Below are 8,963 nucleotides of genomic sequence, written 5' to 3'. Positions count from 1 at the left end.
TTTGTCTTTTTGAGACAGGGTCTCCCTGTAGCCCCAGCTGTCCTGGAACTCATTATGTAGACCAGGCTGGCCTCCATCTCACAGAGATCTGCCTGCCTCTGCCTCCCGAGTGCTGGGATTAAAGGCGTGTGCCACCACGACCGGGCCCCTACATTATTTTTGAGATAAGGTCCCTCACTGAACCTGGAGTTCATCAACTGGCTAGACTTGCCGGCTAGACGCTCCCAGGATCCTCCAGTCTTTACCCCTACAGCTTGGGGATGGGAGGACACACCTGTCCCACACTCAGCTTGTGCAGCAAGCACTTTACGGTCTAAGCCATCTCCCCAGCTCATCTCCTGGTTTTAACTTTTTCTAATTTCTTCTTCCTCTTGTTGGGTGGGGGCTGGGCAGAGGTTCTCATGTGGCTCCAGTGAAATGCAGTGATGAGGCAGTATAGTGCGAACCTGACAGGTAGGGCCCGATAGGAGGAAGCTTAAATCAATTTATTACTAGGGCTGGGGAGATAGTAAGGTGCTTGCCGTGAAAACATGAGGACCTGAGTTTGATCCCCAGAACCCATGTGAAAAAAGCAAAGCATGGTGGCGCTTACTTGAAATCCCAGCACTTGGAGGCAGAGGCAGGCAGATCCCTGGGGCTCCCTGGGCAGCCAGCCTAGCCTACTTGGTGCATTCCAGGCCAGTGACAGACCCTGTCTCAAAAATCAAGGTGGGTGTTTCTCTCTGTAGCACCAGCTGGCTTGGAACTCACTATGTAGACCAGGCTGGCCATGAACTCACAGAGATCTGCCTACCTCAGCCTCCCAAGTGCTGGGATTAAAGGTATGTGCTGCCACTACACCCAGCCTAGGATTTACCTTCTTCCTGGTTAAAACAATTCAGTTTAGTTCTGGTGCCTGCCATTTACTTAATAGTCAAATTCTTTGGGGAAGCCTGCTTCTAGGGACAGGAGGCACATCATTAAAGTGTATGATTTTGCTGGGCATGGTGGTACACACCTTTAATCCCAGCACTTAGGAGGCAAAGGGAGATGGATCTACAAAGTGAGTTTTGGTCTAGCTGGGACTACAGGGAGAGCCTGTCTCAACAATGCCCTCCCCCCAAAACAAGTGTCCAATTTCTCTTGGCCTGATAGGTTCAGGCATGAATTCATGGTAAAATCTGACCAGTGAAGTGGTTGGGAGGGGAATGTGGCCTCAAGAGTGAGCAGAGGAAGAAGGATAGGTGTTCTAATGTAGCCTTCCTCATTCTCAACAAGAGCCTTAAAGATGAAATGGGTTCTTTTCCTGAGTCTGGGCAATGGTGTACCTAAATGTGCTATCTGGAGCTTTGGTAGACACCTTGAGCATGAAAATGAGGCTAACTGAACCAAGGTCTTCCCTAACATCAGCAGTCACACAGCCAACCAAATGTGGAGCCACCTGCCTTTGGACTTTTTGCATATGAGCCAGTTGACTTGGGTTCTCTGTTACTTGAGGTCGCTGAATCACCCTGTGTCAGATCTGTGGCCTGGAAACCTGCAAGCCAGAGTAGCATGCTGAGTTCCCGCCTCATCCTGACTCTTCACTGAGATCTCCACATTGGTTTCCCATTGCTGCTGCAGCAATTTGCCCCAAAATTTAGTGGCTTGAACCAAAACACATTTACACTTTCACCATTTTGGAGTCAAAAATCTGAAACTCAGGGTGTTGGCAAGGCCACATTCCTTCCAGAAGCTTCTAGAAAATCTGGTTGCTTGTCTTTTTCAGTTGCATTCCTTTGTCCTCTTGTGAGTACCTTGTGACTGCATGGGCCCATCCAGATCATGTCTTATCTCCCTTCAAAATCCTTAGCTTAGTCCATCTGCAGCAAAGTCCGTCCTACCATAAAAGGCAGCTTATTCACAAGTTTTAGGGCCTAGGGTATCTTTGTAGAACATTGTTCAATTTAACATCTCCCTCATCAAAAGCGATCCACAGCCCCCCTCATGGCTCACCCTCCTGGATGGTGCTTTTTGTGGCGCGACTTCCAGGGCTCAGGGCTCACCTTGCATGGATCCTGGCCACACCTGCATTTTCTGCCAACCAGCTATGGTGGCTCTGCTTAGCCCTAGTGTCTGTTCCTTCTGGCAGCAGCAGGGATCAGAGAGAGATGGAGACTGCATGCAAAATGAAGTATAGCTACTTCAAAGTTGAGAGAAATAGGGACCTCATGTTTTCTCAATAGCAGGGAAGCGGGAAAAGATGTTGTCGACAGAGGTCTCCCAGATGGTTTTAGATTTTCCCTAGAGGCTCGCTGCTTTGAGGGCCCTCTCTGACGTCAGAGCCCCAGCAAGCCTGAGTAGATCAGGGTGCTTGGGTGTCTCTCAAGGAGGCTGAGCACTGGAGTTGGACTCCACAACCAACAGACCACTGGTCTGTTTCTCATCTATTCTGTACTTGGCTAGATTTGTGCTACAGAGATTTCAAAACTGTGGAGTTGACCTTTTTTCTCCCTCATTCCACATGTTGGGCTTTAGGTTGAGCCAAAGGACCTCATATAGGAATCACAAGTGCACTTCTGATGTTCCATCCCAGAATGCAGCGTTGCTTGACCCTCTACCTTCTGCCTCTGCATCAGGTGCAAAGCAGAGTCACTTTGACTGAAAAATGAGGGGTTGAGATCAGTTTTTAAGGCCCTGCAGTTCTCAAATATCACAGCTTCTGTTTGGTATAGGGATACAGAAAAGAAACTTCCGGAGTCAGAAGCAATAAGACCCAAGCATTCCAGGGATCATCAACATGACTCCCGACCCAGGACTAGGATATGGAGGGAGAATGGGCTATGCTGGCCCTGGGCCAGTGTCTTCCACACCCAGCTGAGATCTGTTGCGCTAGCCTATGGGGAATAAGCATCCTCTGCTTTGTCTGAAGCCCCGTCTCTGCTCCTTCCAGCCTCCTCTAGTATAGCCCCCTGCGTGAGAAGATGCCACCACCTCACCAAGAGATGCCAATGTGTGACTAGGAATTGAGCAACACAGCAACCTAAATATTGCTTGAAGAATAAGCCACTTCTTAGCGGGCAAGCTGCAACATCTTTTTGTTGTGTGAGATTCTGGTGGTCAGACCCCTACAGAACTGGCCCCCATCAGTGAATTTAGTAGCTGACAGAAGAGAAACTGAAGAAAAACAGCAAGAGTCCTTTTGGACCACAGAATAAGCTGTGTGGGTGAGGACATCAGCAAGTGATAAGGAGACATCATTAGAGCTGGCACCAACACCCCTGACTGGACACAATTCTGGCTTCTTGTGAGCCATCCTGTCACACTAGTCTCTCTTGCCCTCACTAAGCTCATGTTTAGGTTACAAAATCTATGCCTTTCCTCATTTCTGTGGAAGCTGTGGCAGGTCATGTGACAAAAACACTTTTTTGTTAAAGATGAGAATATTGACTGAGAACCTTATGCTCAAGGGAGTGTGTAGAGCTCATGTCCCTCAGCCTCCAAACCCAGCAGAGCACACATGCAGTTAGTGTGAGGAGGCCTTGTAGAAGGCCTTGAGATTTGCAGACACAGCCATATGTGAATTAAATGGCAGAAATCTGGGATTTGTATGTCATGGCTAGAAATCCATTCTGGGATGGGTGAGTCATGCCGAGTGTCTGTGTCTAAGGTGGCTGGGGAACCACTGAGGAGTCCCCAGAGCTGCAGGGTTTGATTCATCCAGTGTCAGCCCAGGGCAACTACAAATTGGTCTGATTTCAGGCAGATATAACAGTGTGAACAAGACACAAGCCTGTAGGATGCTTTGGGAAGCTTTCAGCATTGGGCTCCTTCCTCCTTTATCTCCTTTTCTACACTTAGAAGCAAACAGCTAGAAAACTACAGGCTTTGCAAAGTCCTTGGAGAGATGGAGCAGTGCTCAGGGGCAGCTGGGTTTTCCCTGAGCCAAGATACAGAGAGGAACAGGCACACACATCTGCAGTGAGACGTTTCAGTCACAGCAGCTGGAGGGGTGGCCAACTTCTTGAGATCTGGGAAGGGAGGCTGGAAATATCAGGTGTCAGAGCTCAGTAGGAGGCCACTCTGTCCGTACTGGCCACTGGCCAGGGACACTGGATACTTGGTATACTTGTGAGTGGTGGGACTAGGGATATGAAGGCCTACAGGAATCCCCTTAGACAAGAAAATATAAACTTTTTTTTTTTTTTCGGTCTTTTTGAGACAGGGTCTCCCTGTAGCCCCAGCTGGCCTGGAACTTAGAGATCCACCTACCTCTGCCTCCCAAGTTCTGGGACTAAATCCATGTGCCACCACGCCTGGCTTAGAAAATGTAGACTTAAAAAAAATCTATTTTATTATTTTTATTTTATGTGTAAGACTGTATTGCCTGCATGTATGAAAGTGCACCTGGGTCCTGCAATGCCCAAGGAGGTCAGAAGAGGGTGTCAGACTCCCCTGGAACTGGAGTTACCGACAGTTGTTAGTCGCCTTGTGGGTAGCCAGTGCCCTTAACTGCTGAGCCAACTCTTCAGCCCCATGAAATAAAATGTAAACTTTTATCAGTCAGGGTTCCAAGATACAAGCAACTGATCCTGGCTGATGGAGCAGGAGGAGGCTTTTGAACAGGACGGTGGGCTTCTCACAGTGTCTCAGGATCCAAGGTGGGGAGCACAAACCCAGGAGATACAGATCCTTGGAAAACATGACAATTGTCCCCTCCAGGCATGAAATGATAGAACTGATTACAGGGCATCTGACCTCACTAGCCCTTGGACTCAGCCCCCTTCCAAGGACTTCGTAGTACTGGTTCTCTCAGGTCTTTCCCACATAACCCTGCTTTTTAACTGTTTCCTCTTAGCGTAGCTGAACCAAGTGGAATACTTTAGTAATTTACTTAAGTAAGGGAAATAAAAAAGTACTTGTATGAAGAATATGAGGCAAGGGATTTTCTTTTAACTTCCAATTTCTCTTGCTTCCCAATTCCTTAATGTTCCATTCTGTCTAGGATAGTGGGGGTGAAAAGGGTCTGAGCTTTATAAGCAAACATATTTGAGTATGAATCCTGACTGCACCACTGATCAGCTGGGTGACATTGGCTGAGTTGTCCCTGGTCCTCAGTTTCTCATCTGTAATATAGGGGTAATAGCATTTTGCTCAAAAGGTTGTGTTGAGTACTTGACATAGAGGATATAAATACTGTCCATTTCTGGTTCAAGATGGTGGGCTTCTTCCACACAGAATCCCACTGATACTACAGAAAAATTGTTTACAAGTGACAAGCTTTTAACTGTGTTGGAAGAAAAGGTATTGTCCTTAGATCAAAAAATTGAGCAAGTCACTGAAAGTACAAGTGTTACAGAGCTGTAGAAAGAGGACTTTGTTTCTTCTGTTTTTTTTTTTTTAATTTATTTTTACTTTATGTATATGAGTGTATTGCCTGCATGTATGTAAGTGCACCTGTGTCATGCAATGTCCATGGAGGTCAGAAGAGGGTGTCAGATCTCCTGAAACTGGAATTATGGACAGTTGTTAGCTGCCATGTGGGTGTTGGGAATCGAATCCAGGTCTCTGTAAGAACAGCCAGTGCTCTTAACCACTGAGCCATCTCTCCAGCCCTGTTTTTTATTTTTTTCTGTTATATAGCCACATTTCTTGAGAATTAGTTATATTCATATCTCTTTGGCCCATGTTGACTCTGGGAGCTCCTGCTTTTGGTTTCTTTCAGCATAATTCTATTGAAATTGTTCTGGTTAGACTGCTCCATGACTGCCTTCTTGCTAAATGGGATTGTGTTTTTTGCATCTTAGTTAGCCACTCCTTTTTATTTATTTTAATATTTTATTTATTTTTATTTTATGTGTATGAGTGTTTGGTTGCATGTATATAAGTGTACCGCATGCAGTGCCTTCGGAGGACAAAAGGGCATTGGAACCCCTGAAACTGGAGTTACAGATGGTTGTTGGCTATCATGTGGGTACTGAGAACTGAACCTAGTTCCTCTGCAAGAGCAGCAAGTACTTTGAACCTCTGAGCCATCATCTCTCCAGCTCAGTTAGCCACTTCTTGAAACTTTGTCTTCTTGAAACTTTTTCCATGACAACTCACCTTCTTGGGTATCCTTCACTTTCCCTGTGGTTTCCTATACTGCTTAGCTGGTTCCTCTTCCTCCTCTTGCCTAATCCCTGAATATCATGCTTCTCCTGGGTGCAGTCCTGGTCTCTTCTCTTCTTTTCTAGCAGCCCCAATTAGCTCATCCATTCTCATGACTTTGACTTTGAACATGTGACTTGATGGCTACTACATCTCTGTTTCCAGGTCTGACCTTGGAGTTCCAGACTTGTGTATGCTTTTGCCTTCCATCCCCATCCCCACCCCCGCCCCACTCCTCTCTCTTCCGCTGAGAAGATGCACTGAGGAGACAGATATTTACAAGCTAGGAAACAGGCCTTCACCAGACACAAGATCTGCTAATATCTTAATCTTGGACTTCTAACTCAGAATTTTTAGAAAGAAATGGTGGTTGTTTAAACCAGATCTTTTAAGATCTTTTCACTTGAGAAAGTTTTGCTTGACTCTAGGTATATGGTATATAAAATAGGTATACAAATAAAATATTTGCTGATAATAAATCATGAAGAAATTTATTTTAAAACAATTCTTTGATATACATATAATTTTACCATTTATTAAAGATGAAGGCAAATTTTCATACTAATGAGATGGGTATCCATATCTATTTTTTAAATAAAGAATTTAAATCTTTGCTAAATATTTTATATTGCAGGAGATAGCCTATCTTTAATGTTTTCTGGAGTTGATCGGTATTTCAGTTTTATAACTGTCAATATTGAGAATGTTCTTTTGCATAAATATGTAGTACAAAATGATAGAAATGTGTTTAGGGCTACTTCAGAAATTGTTGGAATGTCTTCCCTAATCCCAAGCCTAAATTCATTGAACAAGTTTTTTTTTTTTTTTTTTTTTTTTTTTTTTTTTTTTTTTTTTTAAATTTTTTTTTTTTTTTTTTTTTTTTTTTTTTGTCTTTTTGAGACAGAGTTTCTCTGTAACCCAAGCTGGCCTGGAACTCACTATGTGGACCAGGCTGGCCTTGAACTCATGGAGTTCCACCTCCCTCCGCCTCCTGAGTTCTGGGATTAACACCCGGCCTTCATCAAACAACTTTTTATGAAATTCCTAATTCCTGTCAACAATTCAAACAACAGCTTTTAAAATCAAATATTTTAGCACAATATAAGCCAAAGATTATTTGGTACTTACATGCTGAGGAAGGATGATAGGAAAGTCTTTTAAATATTTTCTGTAATTAACCATCATGTTATTGTAAAAGCCCCAAAATTTTTATGTACAATAAAAGCATTATCATTCATAATATAAAATAATCTTGATTCTGAGATAAGGTATTGTGGGCAATGTTGATTGGTGCTGTGTGGTATGACAGCATGCACAGCACAAAGTGCACATGTTGTGTGTTCAGAACCCAGGCTGCAGTGAAGTTGAGTGATATGCCACAGGTAAGCGCTGTCACTACACATTTGATTTTTGACTGTGTGTGTGTGTGTGTCTGTGTGTGTGTGTATGTGTGTGTGTGTGTGTGTTGAGACAGGGTTTCCCTGTAGCTTCAACTTGCCCATAACTGGCTATGTAGACTAGGCTAGCTTCCCAGAGCTCTACCTGCCTCTGCCTCTGAGTGCTAGGATTAAAGGTATGTGCCACCATGCCTGGCTTGAATTGATTTTTGGTTTTTGTGCATTCAGAAACTTTCTACTACTGCCAAATTTTCTGCAATCCCCACATTCAGTTATGTGACCCCACATGGGGTCATGACACAGTTTAAGAAGTTGCAGTTTAAGCTACCAGGTCTGGGATATTCTGTGAGAGCAATTCAAAACTAAGACAAAGAAAACCTGTACCCTTCCTCACTTCCTAGAGAATAAATTCTACGTAGGACCAATATTTCACCTCATAAGATGCAACCAGAAAAAGCAAATTTCAGAGAATTTAAAAATAATATGAGCAAAAAAGGCCTTTCTAAAGATTATACAAAACTCAGAAGCTATGGAAAATATTAATAAAGTAATTTGCAAAGCAATCAGACCATACACTCTACTATAAACAAAGTCAAAAGGCAAATGGCAAACTGGGGGGAAATATTTGCAAAAGAAATTAAAATGTTGATTATAAAAATGTGCTCTCTTGCAGGTATGGTGGCTCACATCTTTAATACCCACACTTAGCAGGCAGAGGCAGTCAGATCTCTGTGAGATCTAGGCCAGCCTGATCTACATGATTTAAGACCTTGTCTCAAATAACAAACAAACAAATAAATAAACAAATAAAATGTGCTCTCTCAAATTAAATTTTTTTTTTGGTCTTTTTGAGACAAGGTCTTCTTGTATCCCCAGCTGGTTTGGAACTCACTATGTAGACCAGGCTGGCCTTGAATTCACAGAGATCTGCCTGCCTCTGCCTCCCGAGTCCTGGGATAAGACCAATCATCAAAAGAATAAAAGACCAGGAGTTGGCTCAGTGTTTAAAAGCATTAGTTGCTCTTGCAGAGGACGTAGGTTCGGTTTCCAGCACGCACCTGGTGGCTTACAACCATCTATAACTCCAGTCCCAGGAGATCCAATGCCCTCTTCTGGCTTCTGCAGGCACCGGGCATGCCTGTGGTGCATATACATAAAAATTTTATTAAAAATCATTAAAAGAATAAAAAGATCAAATGGAGAAGAACTGATAGACCACAGGAAAAGAAATATAAGCAATTGGGGGGTCTTTTTTGAGACAGGGTCTCCCTGTAGCCCCAGCTGGCCTCCAACTCACAGAGATCCACCTGCCTCTGCCTCCTGAGTGCTAGGACAAAAGGTGAGAGCCACCACGCCCAGCTTAATATAAGCAACTTTTAAAGCCCGTCACTCTTTAGTACACAGAGATGTCCTTGGTTCTGCCAGGCTATTCAGGAGCTTGGGACACTTATTGCTGCT

Source organism: Nannospalax galili, unplaced genomic scaffold (genome assembly GCF_000622305.1).
Source record: "Nannospalax galili isolate Female #2095 unplaced genomic scaffold, S.galili_v1.0 scaffold386, whole genome shotgun sequence".
In the NCBI taxonomy this organism is placed as follows: Eukaryota; Metazoa; Chordata; class Mammalia; order Rodentia; family Spalacidae; genus Nannospalax; species Nannospalax galili.
Note: the sequence above shows the minus strand (reverse complement) of the source record.